Genomic DNA, 22,392 nt, shown 5'->3' with positions numbered 1-22,392 from the left:
AGTTTCATCAGCTGGGCAGAAGTGTGGGTAGCCTAGGCACGCCATGTGTAGCTGGCATCTAAAGTGGGGGCTGTCTTGTGGGACTGAGTCCTTATCCTGTGAGTTCTGACAGTAACTTTGGATAATTAGTGTCAAAATTAAATTGTTGGACACCCAGTTGGTATCAGAGAATGGGTTGGTAAGAGAAAAAAAAAATCACACACCCTGAACAGAACTGAGGTTCTACAATGAAGGAGAGAAAGTCCACAGCTTTGGAGTAGGCAGCCAGCAGTGTCTGCTATACTACCAACTAGATGGTCCCTCATTGCCCATCAACCTAAGTATAAATTGTCACTACATTTTTTTAATGAAAATACTGAGGGAAGGTCAAGGAATTTTCACACTGTAATCTCTTCATCCTCAGAGAAACTAAACACCTCTTCTAATCCTTCTCCATCTAGAGACTGAATCTTAACCAAAGAAAAATGACCTAACACTATACCTAAGCCACTAGTAACAGCCATCCCATTACTGGGGATTTCCAGTTGGGAGTTTTACTGTGTTTTGACCATTTGCAAAGATTTCACCATTGTGTTGTGAGAAGTATAGCCATCTAAATAATCTGATGCCTTGATGAATGCATACAAAAACTTTATCATTTCAGTAATTAAATTTAAATACGTTACCTACTTTTAAATTAATCACAATTACTAGGAAAGGGCAGGAGATGCCATGCTCAAAAAGAGAAGATCCCCTCTTATTTGTGTCATTCAGCCATAGCACCTTGCTGTGCCTGAGGTTTACCGGACCAAATCGCCTTCATAAGCAGCATGTCCCCATGTTCAGGGTTTGGTGTCTGTGAGGCACCGGACTCTGCCTTTTTTAGTGTACCCGGTGGCTCACGTTCACCGAGCATTCGCCCTGCACCAGGAGCTATAAGTGCCTTGTGAGGTCTTACCTCATTTAATCCTCACACCAACCTGATGAAGTAGATGTTATTTTTGTCCCCACTTTACAAATGAAAAACACTGAGGTTTAAAGATAACTTGTCCAGGGTCACAAGGTCACACAATTATATAGAAAACTTAAGAAAAAAATAAGAACCCACAGTGGAATCAGAATTCAAAATCAGAGGCCCAGGAATCCATACAGTATGTCGCCTCATAATGGCATGCAGTTTGAATGCTAACCTTTCTTTCACCCCGCCGAGTCTGGGGGTCAGGATTTATCATCCATCATAGAAGAAAAGCATACTTTCAAAGATGTTTTAGTGCAGTTAGTTCTGAGAGATATGATTCAGCCTGTGAAGTATCTGAATCCATATGATGTTGAATGTGATGGCCTAGAGTCCTACCATTCTCTAGAATGCATGAGAATTGCATACATGAACTATTCATGAAACCTCCGGGCGAAGAAAGGAAATTAGTACTGATCTGTAATCTCTGCCTCCAAAGTACCAAATAAATGTGCGGTAACCCTTGCCAATGATCAGTCAGTCTTTGTTTAAATAGTTAGTGGCTGCGAGCTCCGTAAAGACTGATTTCCTGTTAGGCAACACTAGCTGTCCCTTTATAACCAACACCATCCTCCCTCCACAAACTCCCAGCTTTGGTCTGGAGTCTCTTCACCAGAACTGAACTGGGAAATCCCAGAGCGGGCTCTTGCTGCCCGTTACTCAGCTCTAACGATCCATTCCATTCCAAACAACCTCAGGCAGAATTCTGTCTTTTAATTCACACCTTCACTGACTTCACACTTACCACAGGTTAGAAGCAACAACTGCCCCACAAACATCCACTTGCTCTTACAGTTTCTGTGCTGGGGGGGGAAGCACCCCCATCCCTGCCCCCTTCCAGAACGATGCTTAATCGACCATTTCGTCTTAGTTGAGCTCCATTCCACTCCTCACGCGGACTTTTCCCAAGCATTTTTAGCAGCCTTAGGTTTACCCTTTCCCCCCTTCACTCTCTGGATGAAAAATGATGCTGCCTTATCTCCTCTCTCTCTCTTCACCTCAAAATGCCTGTGTAACTTTGTTTATCTGTCCTTTCCCCTGCAGAGGAAGAAGTGCCCCTCTCCGTCTAACCTGACCCTTTACCAGTTCCATTTCCTCCACATTCCTTTAGGATCTGACTTCAAGTTCTCAAATCTTCAGCCTCTTTCCCCACTGCCTTCCCCTTGCCTAAAATATGCATCCACTATCCTAAAATAAACCCAAACAGAACCTTCTCTTTATTCTGTAATCCCCTTGAGGACATCTCTAGCTGGTAACCTGAGAGGTAGGCATGCCCCAAGCTTCCATATTCCTCCACCTCTACATTGTGTCCCCTGTTGAATCCCCTGGCTCCTAGAACAACTCTTGCCTGCAGTCCACATAGGCAATTGCCAAGTCCATGGCTCTTGTTCCTATATATCCCTGCCACTAGCACTTCATGTCACACCAAACTCCAGAATTGCGAAGCCAGATTCATGACACCTCACAAAGCTTCCCCAGTGGCCAGGCTTAGAGCCTTGGGTCAGAGCATGAGGAATCTTGGAACTAAGCCAAGCTTTTCATTTGGGGATGAAAAATGTGAGGACCAGAAAGGTTGTATCTTTGAGTTTCTCACCCATCCTTTTTGCTCTGGATTTTGGCTCAGACTGTCCCCGTATCTCTCCTGGCCTATAGCAGAGTTTCTTAATTTGTCTCCCACCTACAGTATTTGCCACTCAGCCCTTCCTACCCTAAAAGAGGGCTGGTTTCATTCAATATCTTTGTTGTACATGTGGGACTGTGTCTAGGCCCCTGGGTTCAGACATAAGGAGAGCCTCTGCCTTCAAGCGTGGTGCTTAAGAAGACACTTAAATTTAAGACACTTAAATAGTAATGGAAAGGAAGGGTTGAGGAAGGTCCCTTGTAAGATGGACATATTGACACGTGAGCTACAGTTTCAAGGACCATTAAGAGTTAGCCAGCTGATGAAAAGGGGACTGGAACTCATGAGAGATTAGGTGGCAAGATTAAAGGCACAGAGGAAATGGTACATTCATGAAACTGTGAAGATTTCAGTACAGCCGGAACAAAGACCCAAGATGGTGGCAGGGGAACAGGGGAGAGGTGACAACAGAGAGCTGGTAAGATTGGATAGGTAAACAAGATCAAGATTACAAAGCAACCGGACTTGGAAAATTTTAAGCCAGATGCATGACAAGAACAAATCAGCAATTTAGAAAAAACATTTAGTCAAAAAATGTGGAAAACAGGGATATTGAACACAGGGAGACCATTATCTGATGGTCTTAAGAGTGTGAAGATATAGATGAGAGAAAAGAAAGCACAACCTTGAACCAATCCAGTGTTGAGCTTTCCTAGGACACTGAACAGAACAACATGGAGCAAAGAAATCCAGAAGGTTGAGAAGAAAATGACTTGAAGGCTCAGTGAGCTCTCAGGCCAACTTGAGCCCAACACCTGCATTTTTATAAGTCTAAAAGTGAAAAATAGTTTTTGCATATTTAAGTGGTAGAAAAAAACTCAAAAGAATATTTTGTGACAGAAAATTTTATGAAAATTAAATGTCAGCATCCACAAGTAAAGTTGTATTAGACCACAGCAATGGCCATTTGGTTACACGGTCTCTGCGACTGCTTTCATATAGCAATAGTTCAGTTCAGTAGCTGTGGCAAAGACTGTGTAGCCCACAAAGCCTAAAATATTTACTATCTGACCCTTTACAGAAAAAGTCTGCCAACCCCTGTCAGGATGATGAACCATGTGGCCTTCGGCACTTGATAACATCAGGAAAGAGAGAAGAAAGCGTGGAACAGAGATTGTGGGAGTCTGGGAATAAGCATGGTGGGAGTAAGGATGGGCTAAAGGACTGCAAGGATGGCACGTGTGGTCAGAGAGCCAGACACGGGTGTGAAAGAGTTGTAGCAGTCCTAGGTGATGGGCTGACTACACAGGAAGCCTGTGAAGCCTGCCTTTCTTCCCATTACTGACGCCATGAATGTGAGGCTGTATCATCCCACGTTGCCTTCATCTACCAAACCCCATTTGCTGCTGCCCGTAGATGAGATCAGTTAACCACATCACAGTGCTGTCACTCACACATCTGCCATCGAGTTAATCCTCTCGTTGCAAGTGACATCACTGACATTAATAGCTTTGAATCATTCAACATTTCAGATTACATTTAAAATCTTTCAATTCATCACTTTCCTGTGCTGCCTTCCACAATGAAATCAAGGTACAAACTCTTCATTAAAATAACAGGATTATGCTCTGGGACAGCAAAAGTGAAAAACGTCTCATAGTTCTTGAATTTGCTAAAAGTTTTTCCTGTAACTGTGAATAATCTGTATTTACTCTATCTCTCCAACCCTTGCTCTAGTGCATATAAATGGGTCTTAGTTGTAATGTCTTACACTGGGAGCCTGGTATTGCTAGGAACTCTAGGTAGCCTCCATCTCTTTCATGTGATCCCCACAGCAACTAGTAGGAAGATCTGCCTGCAGTAGATAAATTCTGTTCAGGGACTGATTACAGCCAGAGGAACAAGGGAGAAAAATATCCTTTCATCTCAGTGACTTCTGGATTAGAGCAGAATACCAATGTGCGTTTCCCAAGACTAAAATGATCATAACTACAAGGCAATTTGGCAGCTAAATGAGGGATTGCTCATCATTCAGCCTGCATAAAAATCAGCATGGTGCCAGGTACAAGGATCAAGGACAAACTGCTGCTTCTCACATGACAGGCAGAGAACAGGAGGAGATGACTCCTTGCCACTTGAAGTGCCATCAGTGGAACCCACAGCCAGGGATTTACAGTCAGCAGCAGCAAATTGAGCTACTAGTCTCAACTACAAAGAGGTTGTAGACAATATAAAATGCAGTTTTAACATGGAGGGTAAAAAGACTCATATTCCCCTATTTCCACCCAAATCAGGAAAGGAGCAGCAAGTCCTGCTGCTGAGGAGTCCAAATGAGAGACTTCACAGGTTAGAACGATAGGTGAGTTGTTAACATATAGGCTGCATCTCCAAGGCACAAATGTATAAAATGATCCTCCATTTTGCAAGATGCAGAAAAAAAAGGGCATTTCAGAAAAGAAGAGAAATCTCACCTTCCTGCCTGCAGAGAAGTCACAAGCAAAATGGATCCCTGCACTCTGTCGCGTGCTAGACCTCCGACATTAGACCGATGCACCTCTGACATTAGACCCTGACCTGCCCATTATTCTGCTCATTAAGCGCCTTAGGCATCACAGAGCCAGCCCTGCACAAGTCAAAGGCGGTGCGTTCTTTTAGTTCCAGGAGCACCGAATTGCTCCATTAGTTTTCAGACGCTGATGGCAGGTCAGAGGTTCCCTGAGCCTGTCTGAAATTGAAGAGACCTCACAGGTCTTTGCATCAGAGATTCTGGTGGGATCACCAATGGAGGAAAAATACCTTGTTACAATGAAATGTAAGGGTCGATCTGAGATAAAGGGAACCACAGCTACACATAACCTGTGTTGTGGTTCTCCTTGCATGCTCTTCTCACTCCAGTACTGGGGCCTTGAGTAATTTGGTTTTAAGTGCCTTTTTTTCCAGTCACAAATGACTACAAATGCCAAAAGAAAAAATTTACAAGTTTCCCAGGTGCCAAAGCCTCTATCTGAAAAAGTATCTAAGGCTTTGCATGACAGCACAAGCAATTTACAAATGGCAATTACGAAAATCTCATGTTTGTGACAATTTGAATCCATCTTTCTAAGAGAACCTCAGCATTTTAAAATCCCAGCTAAAAAGGGGCTTGCAGACTTATATAAAAGAATTGTTCCCCATCTCATCTTATTGAACTTGGCGTTCTTTACCCAGTTCTATTTTTATCTAACGTTTGCCAGGCCGACCATGTTTCCCTTTCGGGTCTGCAGACTTGCAGTACCTGACAGGACCCAGGATAGAATCCAGCCATTGTGCTTCTAGTCCAACTGGCAGTGGCACTCTTTTCGTGGGCTTAGCAGCTAGAAAAATCCCCCAGCCAGAGCTTCTGGAAAGCTCCATGCTGCCTGCACTTGACTCAAGGAGACAGCATCAAGACACATAGCCTGGCCCACTAGCTAATGAACAAAAATGGCCTGAGTCCGGAAGCTACACAACTAGCCCGGTGCATGGAAAAATTCTAGGCTTGGGACTTGCCAAAAGATCTTGTTCCGGTTGCATTCAATCAAAACTGAGCCTCTCTGAGCGTCTGCATCACAGCATTGTTTATAACAGCTGGTCATTATTATTTTTGTAATTGTGATGATGATTAATCTTTTCCTTTACAATAGCCACTCAGTCCCTCTATCTAGCCACACCCTTCAGACTGCCCCTTTGTGACTCCTTGGCCCTCTTCAGAACATTCCTGAATGGTAAGGTTTAGCTAGATTTTACACAGATGCATGTCCTTGGGGAAAATGATAAGGAGAGAGGAAGGAACATTGAGTAAGATTTGACCCAATACCTAGTACCCAGCAAGGGAGGCCCTGCCTGGTCTCCATGCTGCAGCTGGGTGTATCTGCTCAGGCCACAAAGCCACACTGCCAGGTCTTCTCGCTCAGGCGGGAGTAGCGAAGATCTAGGAGTCATTCTGCAGTTTAAAGGCCTTTTCTGAGCTGCATATGATCAATTCTTTGTGATAATCATTTGTGCGAGGGTGGATCTCCAAAAATCATTCTGCTGCACACAAGGAAGGAGAAAAGGAAGGGCGACAACATGAGCAAAAGGGGAGCAGAAGGCAGATCTTTGCCGGCCTGACTTATCCAGTCTCAACTATAGCCAGAATCCTGCTCAGTCTGTTTAGTGAGAAGCTTTCCTCCCCGGATGTCTGACTCTCCTGGCCTGCCTTTGGCAAGAATCCCTCCACCCTTGATGTCTCCTCTTAGTGATTTTCCATCCACTGAGCCCCTTACCCTTTCATCAGCTGTAAATTCCCAGACTTCTTTGCTGAATTTGAGTCAAATCTCTCTCTCCCACTACAATAGCCTTGACACCTATAGCACTACATACGGCCTTCCTTGCCATTTTAACAAGTGACAGAATCTTTTTTAACACAGACCATACCCTCCAGAAGGCACACTAGGGGCGAAGGGGGGAAGGCCGTGCTTATGGGCAGGGCATGATTGGGTGAGTCTGGAGATGTACATACAGACCTGTGTGGGGATAAGTGGCCAGGTGATAACTCAGTCCTGCAGGTGAAGCTCAGGCCTCTTGTCCGAGGCGAACAGGGAGGCTTGATGAGTGTGGCCGCAATGGCTTCCTGGGAAGGCAGGTGATCTGTGCTCGCTGAAAGTCCCTCCTCAGAGTCAGCCCCTCAGGCATTCTGCAGGAGTGACATGAGGGTATGGAGACTCGAGAAGACACAGACACGCTGACCTTGGTAGGTCCCCTTTATAGGTTCAGTAAGTGTGTCACAGCTGGCAGAGGGTTGGTCCTGCCAGGGAACCAGAGCTCAGGAGCCTATCACAGATCCAGGAGCCCCCGTGCAGACCACAGAGGGAGGTGTCACAGGACTACACAGCAGAGACTCTAAAAACTGGCTATTAGACATCAAAAACTCCTTTGGCCCAGCATTACTTTCTCCTTGGCCCAACCTTCTAACATATGTCAGTGTCTTCTGCCGCACACTTCAGCCCTCTCCCAGTCTCTCTGTCTCCGGCCATGCCATACATAATCATGGACTTCAACTTCTGCACCCAAATCAGTCCTCAGGATATTCCTCCCCCATCCCCCCAGAAAGATAATTTGCTTCCTAAGAGGAATCTGGCCCAGTAATAAAATACTGGGCTTTCCTCCCACAGCCTTATGCAGCCTCTACAGGCCTTAATAAGCAATGAGGGTGGGCCTGTGTCTCTGCTTGGCCGGTGCCCAGCTTACACTGGACACTCACAAGTGGTTACTGAATAAATTCAAGAATAAACAAGCTTTCCTAGGAGATGGGGAATTTGTTCAACTGCAGAGTCTGAAAGACGAGATGATCATAAAGTAACTGTATTTCTTTCCTCAGTCCTAATTTCAAAAAGACACCATAGGGATGGATTTGGTGTGAGAAAGCCCTTGGTCTGTGAGTAATAAAGTCCAGAACAGGCTTTTTCAGTCTGTTGGGTTACATCAGACTCCAAGGACCAAGTACTCTGAAAAGATAATTATTTTGTCCTTTCCTGGCTTAAAGAAAAAAAGTCTTCATCATGGGTGACAGGAAAGGATCCAATCTGATCATTTGAGTCATTTGCAAATTCAAATTAGCTTTGCTCTGTTGAAATAAACCAACCTAAAGCCCACCGTTAAAGGGCCAAAGCACTATTTGTCTTTCAGAAAATAATAGCTTTCGCTGGCCATGACTTAATGAGAAACACTGGTAGATTACTCACTCTGGGGTCCTTTTCTTATTTTCCAAGCAGGCTATAACAGTCAACATGTGATTGACCAGTAAGAGATGCATTGTTCCATCCAAAAAACCATCTCCTGGGTATCCCTGATGTTTTCTAGGAAGAGAACGTATCAAAAGTGACTCTTTTCTGCAGGAATCTTCAAAAGGGTATATTAGCTAGTTCTGAACTGAAGCCAAAGAAAGCGTGTGACTGTGATCATGCATGTCTGGATCTGTATGAAGTGCGCTTCCCTCTCTTTCACTGCCAGTCCAGCCACTCTGAAGGGCAAGGAGGTAGTTGAGAGCCCTAACCTACCCACAGTTACTGTGTGAACATAAACAATTTGCTCTCTCTATGCCTGTTTGCTCTTTTGGAAAATGGAGATGATAAAAGCACCTCCCTCGGTGTGGTGGGAAGGCAATGAGACATAGTACATGCAGAGTGCTAAGTAACGACTGGCATGGTAAATCACTGAGCGAACATGGCTATTATCACTAATGCTAATAAGTTACTAACATTATTAGCAAAAGGAACTGTACGTGCCCGTTCACACATCATTCCTACTTGTAGGAATTTATTCCACCTACAGATACATTCACGTGTGTGTGCAAGGTTTGTGCACACAAGCTTGGATTGTGGCATTGTCTGTAAGAGCGAAATACTGGACAAGGACCAAGTGTCTAGGACTCAGTGAAAGGGTTGGTTAAACCAATTCAGGAACTTCCAAATTATGAAATATTTTTATGGAGCCTCAAAAAAAGATGTGACTGCATTATGTGAACCAAGATGGAGCGCACTCTAAGATGTACTGGTTAACTTTTGTTTAAGCAAGATGAGAAAACAAGAAATATCATGTGCTACAATTTCTACGAGAAAAGAAAGATATATGTGCTTATATATCCAAAGATAGTCTCTGGAAGGAGATATAAGAATCCAATAATGGTGAGTGCCTCTGGGAAGGGGAACTCAGGGACCGGAAGAAAGCAAGAGAAAGGAGACTTATTTTTTATTGCTACCATATACAATTGTATATATTACCTAGTCAAAACATAAAATACGGCATAAATTACAAAATTTTTAAAGTAAATAGTATGTTACGCAGCAAGCTTGAAATCATATTGTAAAACTACAAAACTGTGTATTTTTATATTATAGCCATAAAGATGATAACACAGAAGAGTTCTAAGCCCCAAAAGTGGGTGGCTGCATGGGCCCTGGATGAATGGTTCAGGCTAAGGGGGGGCCCCAGGACAAAGGGCTCATAGAAAGGGGCAGGTTCACTCTCCCAGATTCAGCATCCATAGAGGCTGTAAAATCCTAATGGTGCACCTCCACTCGCATCCTCTGCTTGTTCCCATCCCTTCCCTATACCTCAAAAACCCCTTTTCTCTGCTATCATTCTTTACTCTTTTGTCAAATGAAGCCACCCATGATTACAAATTATAATTTTGATAATCCTCCACACTAAAATCTAAGTCTAAACCCTGGAGGCCCTGATTTTGCTGCTAGTCAGTCACTCACTCGTTTATTTATTCAACAAATATCTATTAGGCACTTACGATGTGCTATATATTATTTCAGGGGTCAGGAAAGCAAAAATGAGTAAGTCACAAAAAGGTCAAGATGTCTTGAGCACTTCACATGTACCAGATGCTCTCGAAGGGAATTTACAGCCCAATGGAGGTGAAGAAGGCAAGCTGCCCGATGACTGTAATACAGTCCTGTAATACGGTTTGGAGGAAGCCCATTGCCAAAGACCACTGGAGAAATCATGAGGGGAAAGAGATTTTCCATAGGCCTTGTAAGAGAGCAGTCGAAAGGAACCTCTGAGAAAGAGCAGCAGCCCCATGACACCCCATGACAGTCTGCTTGACTTAACAGAATATGGGTAAGTTCTCCAAATCTGTCATTTCCCTACTGCATGGCTGCTTCCCTGTGGGCTGTGTTCGGAGGCCAAAGAAGTGTGCGATATAGGATCCTGGTCCATAACCATTCTGCTGGGGAAAGAATTCAATGAGATAAATGCATGCCGTAGATGGTGGCAGCTGCATGGAGAGAGGAGAGCACCCCAAGAAAGGAAGGGGGGCTGAGGGATGACTAGGGATAAGAAGCTGGGTTTTGCATCTGATCACAGGCCTGTGGGCCACCACAACTGCATCCGGGGCTGGGAGAGAATCCGGGTCAGGAAAATGGAGCTGCCAGGAGTGCTCTGAAGGGAGCAACATCAGAGGAGAAGAGGATCCCCTGCCAAGTGCATCCTCTTTGGAATGCAGTGCCTCCCGAGCATCGGGTGCTATCACAGATAGATGTTTTGCTGCATTTCCTTATTTATCTCAGATTTTGAGGGAACAATCCTATCAGTAATGTGATAAATCAAGCCTTCCTTGAGGCCTAGGAAACAGAATCCACAACAGATAAAGTGCCTTGCAGATCTTCATGAGGCTAGATACTTGAAGGGCACAGAGCAGACAGAAGCTGAGAGAACACAAAGAGCTCGGGGAGAAGGTTGCAATCTTGCTCTTCAAGGGATCGAGAGGCCACATTCACTGACACTTGGTTTCAAAGCCAGTTCCTGAGGGAATAAGTCTGTAGTTCTGGAAATGTGCAATTTATTTGGATACAAAGCTGCATGAGTTGAGAATTGATAGAAACACTTAGTATAAGAGCATTACTTAGTATAAGTAATTTGTATAATTATTTAAAGCTACATAAAAACTGAAGTGAGAACTCTCATCTTATCTATAAGCACCAAAGGGCCAGAACTTAGTCAAGGCTACAAAACTTGGAATTTCTGATCACAAATTACATCATTTCATGACATGTGCAATATAGGACTATGGAATCTCAATATTGAATGAGCCCTAAAAATTGCCCTAGATCAAGATAAAATAATCTAGAGGTTGACCGTTCTCTGCAGTATCCCTGATGTGGTTCCCACACCTATATTTAAATGCCTTCAGCAACCAGGAACTCGCTAGTTCCCAAAGGAGCCCATAACCTTTTCATATGCTCTAATTTTGCCTTCCATTGGAACAAAACCCATCACACTATAGTATCTAATCTTTAGTCCTAGTTAACCATTGGAGCCTTACAACACAAGTCTAATTTCTCTCCTAAATTCATCCACTGATTATTCAGCAAAAATCTGTTGAGCACCTACTAGGCACTAGGCGCTATTCTAGGTGTCATGAAAACAAAAATGAGTTAGACCCAGGGATGCCTGGTCTAGTGGAGTAGGCAGGTATCTAAACCGATCTCAATAACAACAACATAGGTGCAAAGATAAAGATATACACAAGGTATCACGGAAGCTCATGAAAGCCCATCTTGGGCAGGGTCTGGGCAAGCCTTGCTGGAGCAGGGGGACATCTGGGCTGAGATGGGAAGGACGGGTAGAGAAGGGAAAGGGGGTGCAGAGGGAGAAGGGTGTCCTTAAAAGAAGGAACCTTGTGCATTCTGTCCCCAAGAGAGATAGCCCTGCTTTTATATAAGGCTTTTATAACCCAAAAAAGCAAACTTGTGGTGACCCAAAACAGCACATCCCTCCTGCCTTCCACGACCCTGACCTATCACCGCAGGACTGATGAGAGCAAAGGGTCTGAGGAATGGGGTGGGGGGGGGGAGGCGACGCAGTTCTGAGGGAAAATGTCTCAGCAGCTCCTCTCTGGCGCTGTATCTCCAAATCTCCCCCCTTTCATTATGACACTCGTCATAATAGCCTGGACAACATTTCTCAGTTTATTAGTTTAGTCATATTTAAAATATCGGTAGGTAATCACATCCACCTTAATTTTTCAAGAGTTGTTTTTATAATTATTTTGTTATTTGCACAGTCATCAGAGCGAATTTGTGTTTTTAAAAGATGCATGAGGCACTCGGCCTCCCCAGCAGACAAAGAAACGACACAACCGATGACGAACTCTGCGTCCTGAACAGATTCAGCCAGAAAAGATGCACACCCAGCAGGGACCAGGAGCAGATGGACAAAGGCCTCTGAGCAGGGACCTGAGAACGGGGAGGCAAAGGGGGAAGATGCAGGCGTCTGAATTAAACCATTAATGGCTATGGGTGATGTGGATAAAGCAGTTATATGCCACGTGTCAGGCGCTTGCATGGTCTTAATTAATTAAGACCTCTTATGAGGTAGATATCATTGTTAATTTTTCATTTCTTTAATTTAATTTATCATTATTATTATTATTATTATTATTATTATTATTATTATTATTATTATCATTCTTGTTTTGCAGACAGGGTCACTGTCCTAGAGAGGTTAAGTAACTTGCCAAAGATCCCAGAGGCAGTAAGTGGACAAACTGGGTCTAACCCAAGGGTCTTCACTACCACCCTGTGCCGTGACCCGGAGGCAAACGGCAGGTTAGACAACAGCGCTGACTCACCAAACTCAGGAGGAGCCCCGACCGGCACCTGTCACTCAGCAGCACGGGTCTGAGGATTCAGCGCCCAGGTCCCAGGGTGTAGACCACCTACAGACCGGGGGACAGGAGGCCTCCGGCCAGTTCACTCCCTGGTCACATGTACTGAGCGGCCATGTGTGCGCAACTGTGGTCCTTCCCCTCCTTCCAGTTTCTCCTCACCCTCCTCTCCAGCCCCAGCGTCCCACTCTCCGTTCTTACCATCTCCTAGGAGACAGTTCTCACCCCTCCCATGTGATCGCCACAGTCACTCCTAACTGGGTTCCAGACTTTAGGCTGGCCCTCCACAAGGGTGCTGCCAGGCTCTTTCTAAAATGCAAACCTGTCCATGTCTCTCCTCTGCTCGAAACCCCTCGACAGCTCCCGACGGCTCTCAGAATCAAGGCCAGACTCTCCTTAGCAAAGCACATAGGCCCTTCCTGGTCTGGTCCCTAATCCATCTCCTGTCACTCTCACCACATCCCCAGCACACATACACACATACACACACACACACGGACACACAGGCATATACACACATGAACAGACACGCATATACACACGCATCCACACATGCACATGCACCCCTCATCAGCCACCCAGAACTATCCCCGCTCCCCAGGCGGGCCATTAGTGCTACCCTTCTCCTAGCTTTCGTGCACTTCCCCTTTATCCAGGATGTTCTTTCACTACTCCGCCATCTGGTGAGTCCTACTCCACCTCTGAAGCTCAGCATGGGCATCGCCTCCTCTGGGATTCCGGCAAGGAAGCCCCCTTTCCTGCTGCACGGGTCTAGCACTCATTGAAGTCCTGCGATACATGATTCATCTGTCCATATCCCGGTTAGGCTGAGATGCGATGAGAAGTTCACAACGTCTTACTCAGTTTTGTAGCTGCAGCCCCTGTAGCAGCCTCAGGGCTCTGTGAACATCTGGACGTGCACAGTGAATTGTTTGGGGAGAACCTCGAGCTCCCTGGCCTCGGGTCCCCACGCAGGGAGAGTTCCACTAGAGTAACGCCCCGGCCTCTCCAGGAGAAAGAGCTGAGCATGTGCAGCGGAGCCTCCTGGCTTTGCTCTCCGAGGAGCCTGCCCTCAGGGGGCTTGCCTTCCAGCCCACCCTCTCCCGTGCAGTCAGGAGCCTGCTCTGTCGGGAAGGCCTGTCACGGTCCCACTGGGTGGACTGCTAAGTCTTTCTCGTCAAGAGGGAAGGCAGCTGGCCATGGACCCAAAGCTATGTGCTCCCATCTGATTTTCTTCAATAATTAAAGGGGTATTTTTATCTCCATCTCTCTGACTCCCACATCTACCTCTCAATGGGTCTCAACTTAAGAAAGGAAGAGAGATGAGATTTATTGGCTCCCTAAAACCTGGATGAATTGTTTAATGAATGAATATATTAATTACTGAGATTGAGTCCCAGGCTGGGAGGAATTCCCAATCAGATAAGGACAATGTGAACGGAGAGAGAGATGGTTTAAGAAGGATCACTGGGGAATGACACGAAGAGTATCTTTCACTCAAAGAAGAGACGGTGTGTGAGGAAGACGGAGAAGGCAGGGAGCAGGAACATGGGGACACAGGAGAGAAGAGCTAATCAGACAGGCAGCCACTCCGTTGCTCGGAAAAGAGCAAAATGCACCAAAGGGAGCAAGGGAAACAGCATGCAGGCAAACAAGGATGAGGATTTTAACAAAGACGAAAGTGGACGTGGGGCAGGCAAGCCCTGGGACTTCCCGGGAACAGCGTCCCACCTGCTCACACCCACGTGCAGGCTGGCTCACACCCACGTGCAGAAACGGGAAGGAGGCAGTGCTGGTGATGGAGTGGTTTGCTGGAAAGCACCTGGGCCTACAACCCAAAACCCAGGTTTACGGCCAACTCTGCTGATAGGCTCAAAGGCCCTCGAGGTCTTGACTTCCTCCTGGAATAAATAAATTTTCTCAGGATTGTTGGGAAAATCAAAGGACTTTGCAGGTAACAAGGCCGCACAGACTGTAAAATGCCTTGCACATTAAATGGAAAATGCAGAACCCCTTCCAGATGGCTATCAGGGTTTTTCTCCAGAATTGCTCCTCAAATTTGACTTTAGGAATAAATGTGGTCCAGGACTCTGGCTCTCTGGGAAAGGTCATCACCTCTGCCATGAACCTCCATGGAGACACCTCTTGGCTGGAGTAAGAAAGAGAAGGCCTGAGGGCTCCTATTTTGCTAAAATGCATTCTTTAGAGCAACCAAATAAGCTCTTGATAGAAAACTGAAAGGTTAGCATAAGGTTAAATGAATTTGCATCTTTCCAGTGAGTTTAAGATACAGAGACCTGAGCTCTGATGCCTAACTCCTCCCCACACACACATGCATGCACACAACAAATGCATGAACACACACACACGTGCATGCACACAACAAATTCATGAACACACACACACACACACACACACACACACACACACACACCTTGCCTTCCCCTTCTTTGCAGAGCTAATTTTCTCAAATACGGAAGCAGTGGGTAGTTTCCCCGACAGTGGTGGGGTGGGATAGTCCCAGAGAAAAATCACCAGTGTGCTTTTCAGAAATGAATGGGAAAACATGTTTTCTGACACTTGTATCCTGAAGCAGTGTCAGAAAACTTCTAAATTGGGTGGTTTTATATCTAAATTGCATTAAAATATTTTTAAAAGGAAAAAAATTCATATGCTCATTTTTCACCTGGCTCAACTTATAAATTCCAGAGATTAAAACCAAAAAGTCACAATTCCAGTAGCTGCCAGCAAAGCAGGAGCGGCTCTGGACAGCAGAGTCCCACCGCCCCGGGGAGCTGCAGCCCAGCCAGACGCCTGAGTGGCAGGGGGAAGGCACAGGTGGCCTGTTGCTCTGGTCTCCTTGATGGTTCATCCCTCCCAAAGCAACAGCCCACCCTGGCATTTTTTTCTCTTTGGTCCATTTCAAAATTCATCCACCAAAAAAAATGTTTCTTCACTGCAAGAATTCAGAAATTCAGTTTAAGCTCAAAAGGGAACACCTAGGGCCAGTTCCAGTGGGCACTAGGGATGCTCCAGCATGTTTTTGGTGAGTTTTCTGCAGTGCTGGGCACTGCTGACTGCTCTCTCTCTTCTGGGGCACCATGTCACTCTTCTTCCCCTCCTCGGTCCCTCCTGCCCCTTTTAGTCTTTGTTAGTGGGTCTCCCTCCCGCGGAAGCCCTTCCTACTATTGCTCAGCACTCCGGCCTGGGACCCCTCCCTTCAGAATCACACAGTCACAGGGGCGTCGGCAACACCATCACACCCAACTGCCAGGGCGCTGGGACACACAGCCATGAGATCAGCCAGATATCAGGGGTTCCTTTACTAAGGAAAATAGAGAACGTGGACGTCTGCTAGGCAAGCAGATGGCTGCCATATGGGACATGAAGGGAGATGAAGGTACTTCAAAGGCAAATATCCCCATGCCAAGATTTTGCCTTTCTCCTGAATATGGAAATGTACCCCAAAATGCCGCCTCCTCCATGAAGCTTGCCTGGCCTCCCTCCCCCAGCCAGCAGAAGCAAGCACCACTTGCTCTGCACCTTGCCTGCCCCTCAGTTACTGCCTTTCCCACACTCTGGGGGCATCTCCCCCACTAGATGTAAGCCACCTGAGGGAGGCAGGGGCTCCATCTTACTCACTGTACACCCCTCTTTCAGGTTGTTCAGCATCTGGTCACCATAGGCTTGACAATAGCTGCTTGAATGGGATTGAAATTCATCAAATGGAGTCACATGGAGGCCAAACAGAATGTGGACCTTCCTGTTATGAGAAGAACGGCCTGGATCAACACAGGAAGGTACTGTTTAGAAATGGCGCAGTCCGACCATCGGCAACATTTGCTCCACGCTGCCTTTAGTGAGTCTGCTCAGGACAAATTCGTATCATTTCCTCCCAAATATCCCTCAGAGATATTTCACATCTCTCATCTGGGAACATCGAGCCGATGTTCCAGGTACAAAGATGCACCAGATGCCACTCCACCAAGCTGTGCCCATACACAGTCCCTACTGGCACCATGGGTCTCCCCCAGTGAAAACTGAGTTTGTTCAAGTCAGAAACCCCAGAAGAAGAAGAAACACCACTGGGCCTGCCTAAGGCATAGTGTGGTTGCTCCAGGGACACAGGGACCTTCAGACATCTCGGGGACAAATTTCTAAGTCACTCAGTTCTTAACAGTATCTTATTCTTATTCTTATTCAGCAGTTGCAGTAAAAACCAGCTTCTTTAATATCCGAGCTGCCAGTCGGGGAATTTGGGGCACAGTGTCAGAAAGCACCCAGGTGGGCTCCAGAATCCTGAGGCCTTTCTGTGACGCTGTCTGTGACAAGGAAAAACATTCACACCTCTGTCCTTTACTAGACAAAGACCAGCAGCACTACTCCTTAGAGGCCATCTCAAACACCAGCAGTTTAACAACACCAAGTTTTAACTGCCCGGAGGAATTACTTCAGCCACTGGTACACTCAAAGGCCCCTGAAATTGTCTCTGGCAAATCAGGGAGTAAATTTTTTTTCCTACATGAATATGTCGCTCCTATTTATTGGATGTCCACTCACACCAGACATGGCTATACGCGGGTCACATATATGAGCTCAGTGACTCACAACTACATGGAACAGGAGTGGTGTCCCCATTTATAGAAGGACCTGAGCTCAGAGATACTGCAACTACATAGTCACCAAGTCATCAAGTTGTATTTCAGTTTTAATGCGACTTATATTTCCTCTTAACTTTCAAAAGAATTAAAACTTTGCTTAGTGTTGGGCACTATGGACATTGTGAGTCAGATTGTTCTTCATTGTGTGGATCTGTCCTCTACCCTGTAGGGTGATGAGAAGCATCCCTGGCCTGCCCACTAGCTGCCAGGAACACCACCACCCCAGCATAACATCGAAAAATGTCCCTGGACATTACCAAACATCCTCTGGGAGCCAAGATTGCCCCTGGCTGTGGCCTACAGCTAGAGAGTGACTTTTAAATGTTCTTCCAGTGTATAAGAGGTAAATACCAAGTTGACCTGCTTCCCTGAGAATAGACTCAGAAAAATGTGACCTGTGCAAATTTGAAATCAACTGTCAGGACGTATTTCCCAATGGTGGTCATCATTATGCACTGGGTGGTGTTTATAGACAAGGCTGTAGGGTGCCCATCCCTGTGATCGGACTGAGGAGGGGGGGAGGCATGGAGGAGATCCCAGGTCCTTCTAGCTCCAGGAGTTTATGATTCGTCAGTAAAAAGGAAGGAATAATCCTCTTGGTTAAGGAGGCCGCATCGTATTTCTCCATCTTGAGGAGTTCCAGAAGGGAAGAGCAAAGGGAAACAAGAGGAAAACAAGAAGCAAGAGGGAGATTAATGAAAACGTTCACTGACCCTAAGGTGTGGCCCATCTGGAAGAAGTCAGCAGAAGCAAGGCAGATAAATGACAGCACAGGGACACTGGCAAGGGGGACAAGGAGATGGCAGTGACTGGAATGTTCTGGAAAAGCACAAGTCATTGCTCCATCAAACACTTCTCAAGTACTAGAGATCATCGGCCAGGATAGACCTGTTCTGCACATTTTGGAGCCCACTTGGAGCTCAGGCCAAACGTTCAGAGTCCCTTGTTTACATGGATCTGGCAGAATCTAAACCATAAAGGGCCAAGTCATTTTCTTCTCATCATCAGGATATTTCAAGGGAAACCCAGGCCATCTGTTTCTGCCTTGTCAACACTACAGCTACAACATTGCTTTAGGGAGATGCAGTTGCCATCCAGATAATTGCATGACCACTTTAATGTGCCAGTTCAAGATTTTTAAGTCTTTTTTTTTTTTCTCTAAAGAAAAAAGTTTGGTTTCTCTGGGAGAAAGCAATCCAAGCAATCAAAGATAATAAACCAAATAGATTCAATGCTTGGCAAAGGCCTTCTCTGATCTTTTGAACTTCTCACATGAAGGAAATTGGGTGAAACAGTGCTGGCATGCAAGGTCAGTACCTCAGCCACACGCTACCATCTGTCCCACTGAGCAACTGAGATGGAGGCACAGTGCGTGATATCCACGTCCAACCATTTCATCTCTCTGGAAGCAGAAGGAGCAGCCGTGGCCACAGTGACTCGGGTTTTCATTCTGACCAAAAGGAGAAACAGGGACAGAATGGAGAAGTGGCAAGTACCTTGGTAAAAATAGACCATATCTCCTGAGAGTTCAAAACAACGCCAGGTACATCAGTATCCCTCCTCCCCACCACCACCAGACCACGAGGCGGCAAACACTCCATCTTGTTCTTTGCTTTTTCTCCAATTCCTCGCACAGTGCCTTACATTCAGTAGGCACTCAGTAACTCGTGACTTACTGGTGGGCCAAGAAGTTTCCTAGGCTTTAGAAAAGACATTTAAGAGAAATAGATCGATAGGATGTTATCATTGAATATGGCTTTTTTAAGGTTAGTTTCCAAAAATAGCAAATAGAAATGAAACTCTGGTCACATAATTCCTAAAAAAGAGGGAAACATACTATGTCAGCTAAGATGCATTCATCAGTCAGTAAAATAAAATGCAGATAATAATGACTTAACCCTAAGGACATTTATTATTTATCACAAGAAGTCTGCAGGTGGGTAATGGTAGGGTTGGCTCATAAGCTCCATATAGACACTGGGTTGGTATATTTGTGATACTCTGAGCTTCCCTCAAGGTCCTATAATGGTTGTCATAGCTCCAAGCATCACATCCTCCTATATCTAAAGGTAGGATTTCCTTTTTTTTTTTCCAGGAAGCAAGCAACTAGCCACATCAGCAAGCAGGAAAAATCCCCTGTGATCCTGCCTCCTTGTATAAACAATAAAAAATATTGGATTGACACTGAAAGCAACAAAGGCAAAAGCAACAATAAACAAGTGGGACTACAACTAAAAAGTTTCTGCACAGAAATAATCAAAAGAATAAAGAGGTAACCTACAAAATGGAGAAAATATTTGCAAATCATCTATCTGATAAGGATTAGCATCCAAAATACATAAAGAACTCACACAACTCAATAGCAAAATCACGAACAACCTGATGAAAACATGAGCTGAAGACCTGAGTAAACATTTTTCCAAAGAAGACATGCAGATGGCCAAAAGGTACAGGAACAGGTCTCAGCATCACTAATTATCTGGGAAATGAACATCAAAACCATGAGATATTACTTCACAGCTGTTAGAAGGGCTACCATCAAAAAAAAAAAAGGAAATAACAAGTGTTGGTGAGGACATGGAGGAAGGGGAACCTTCATGCACTGCTGGTGGGAATGTAAATTGGTGCAGCCACTGTGGAAAACAGTACAGAGGTTCATCAAAACAGTAAAAATTGAACCACCATATGGACCACCACTCCACTTTGGGGTATATATTCCAGAGGAATTGAAATCAGGATCTCAGGATCCCATGTTCATTGCAGCATTGTTCACAACAACCAAGATATGGAAACAACCTGTGTCCATCAACGAATGAAAGAAAATGTTTTAGATATAGAATGGATATTATTCAATCATGAGAAAAAAAAGAAAATCCTACTGTTTGCAACATCTTGAATGAACCTTGAGGGCACTATGCTAAGTGAAATACGTCAGACAGAGAAAGACAAATATTTATGACATCACTTGCTATGTGGAATTTTAAAAAGCCAAATTCAGAGAAGCAGAGAGCAGGGCAGTGGTTACCACGAGCTGAGAGGTGGGGTTATTGGGGAGATGCTGGTCAAAGGTTTAAAACTTCTAGTTATATAACAAGTTCTGGGGATCTAATGCATAACATGGTGACTATAGACAATAATACTGTATTGTATACTTGAATGTTGCTAAGAGGTAGATCTTAAGTGTTCTCACCTGTCTAAAGGTAGGATTTCCTTTTTTTTCCAGGAAGCAAGCAACTGGCCACATCAGCAAGCAGGAAAAATCCCCTGTGATCCTGCCTCCTTGTATAACAATAAAAAATATTGGATTGACACTGAAAGCAACAATAAACAAGTGGGACTACAACTAAAGAGTTTCTGCACAGAAGCAATCAAAAGAATAAAGAGGTAACCTACAAAATGGAGAAAAAGAAATGGTAATTATGGGATGAGATGGAGGTATTAACTAATTCTAAGGTGGTAAATATTTTGCAATAAATAAAAGTATCAAATCAACATGGTCTGTACTTTAAATGTGTGCAATGTTCTATGTCAATTATGTCTCAATAAAGCCAGAAAAAAGAGGTGGAAATAATCAATACTGACAAATGCTCCTGACTGTCATGTCACATGAGGACTGACAACTGACCACTGGACATAGCAACACAGGGCCTGGGGATACTGAGAAATGCCTGACTAGAATGAGTTTAAGAAAATGTGAGAAGAGCAATTGGAGATAGTGAATTTAGATTCTGAATTTGATTGAATCCTTTAGAGAAGTTTGTTGCAATGGGGAGCAAGAATCAGGGAATTAGTTGTCAGGAGCAATGGGACCAAGAGGAGGTTTTTGTTTTAAATGGAATAACAGTGTGTTTGTATCCAGCGAGGAGGGAAAGTTAATGACAGAGAAGAGCAGAATTGATGAAGCCGTGTCCTTGAGTGGTGAGAGGGGACAGGACTTAGTTTTAGATGGCATCACCCAAAGCAACCAGGCATGGGAAGGCAGAGGTATGGATGCAGATGCTCGAAGGCTGGGCAGAGGGCGGAGGTAGAAGTCCGCCAACGTTCTCTTCTAACTGCTTCAATTTCTTAGTAAAGCAGGTATCAGGGTCAGCAGGTGAGAGTGAGGATGGAGGAGTTGTAGGAGGTTTGAAATGGTTGAATGGCCATCTAGGAAAGTGGGAGAGTACATGGACCAGGGAAATACATTACGGTAATGGTGCCGGGCAGCATTAAGGTCTCATTTGAAGTTTATGGTCATGAATATAAAATCAAACCAGGAATCAAGGTTGGGATTTTCTCCAGCAACATTCGACCGTACACGTTTAGTCACAGGGTAGATAGAGAGAGAGATTTAACCAGGGTTGTGGTTCTACTAAAACCTTAAAGTGGGACAGGGGCAAAGGAACCGAAGGTACACATAAAGGCGTGATCATAAAGTGTAAGCTGGGTAGGAAGTGAAGAGAGAGCATCAGAAGGATGGGGGCAGTGAAGAGAAAGTAAGAGCCATTTGTTGAGGGTCCTCCTGGGATTGAAGGGTCCTAAGGGTGTTGGGGGAGGTCATCAAGATCACATGACTGCCCATTGCCCTGTGAGCTAGACCTGGGGTCAGAAGCTCCTCAGTCCTCCCCTGTCCTTGGAATGTGGGTTCCGCTTATCTTCCCCACTCCCAGAGGCTGTAAAAACACGGCCCTGAGAGAATGATGTGGTGCTGAGACCATCTGCAGGACATACATGACTGAGCCCAGTTAAGTCTTCCAAGTAAACTTAAGATTCAGCAGGTTGATGCAAAGAGCTACTTGTCTCGCAGCCACACAAGACAGGCCCCATATGTAAGTTCCCTCGCCTATGAAATCTGCCACCAACCAATCGGGAGAGGCCTGCCTCTTTCTTCAGTCTCTCCCTGCCCTCTGCACATGGAGGACAGTTTCAGATGACACCTGGGCAGCTCCCAAGGAGCTTT

At 45.1% G+C, this 22,392-nt stretch overlaps 1 long non-coding RNA gene across 1 annotated transcript; it reads right to left on the bottom strand.

The window, feature by feature from the left end:
• Positions 1-6,193: 6,193 nt before the first annotated feature.
• On the bottom strand, positions 6,194-7,278 carry LOC140846177 (uncharacterized). The gene is made up of 2 exons (XR_012125091.1): positions 7,139-7,278; positions 6,194-6,665 (listed from the first exon to the last, which is right to left on the bottom strand). It is a non-coding gene; the product is annotated as an uncharacterized lncRNA (long non-coding RNA).
• Positions 7,279-22,392: the final 15,114 nt, after the last annotated feature.

Source organism: Manis javanica, chromosome 14 (genome assembly GCF_040802235.1).
Source record: "Manis javanica isolate MJ-LG chromosome 14, MJ_LKY, whole genome shotgun sequence".
NCBI lineage: Eukaryota > Metazoa > Chordata > Mammalia > Pholidota > Manidae > Manis > Manis javanica.
The sequence above is the reverse complement of the archived record's forward strand: the minus strand, read 5'-3'. Positions and strand labels throughout refer to the sequence as shown.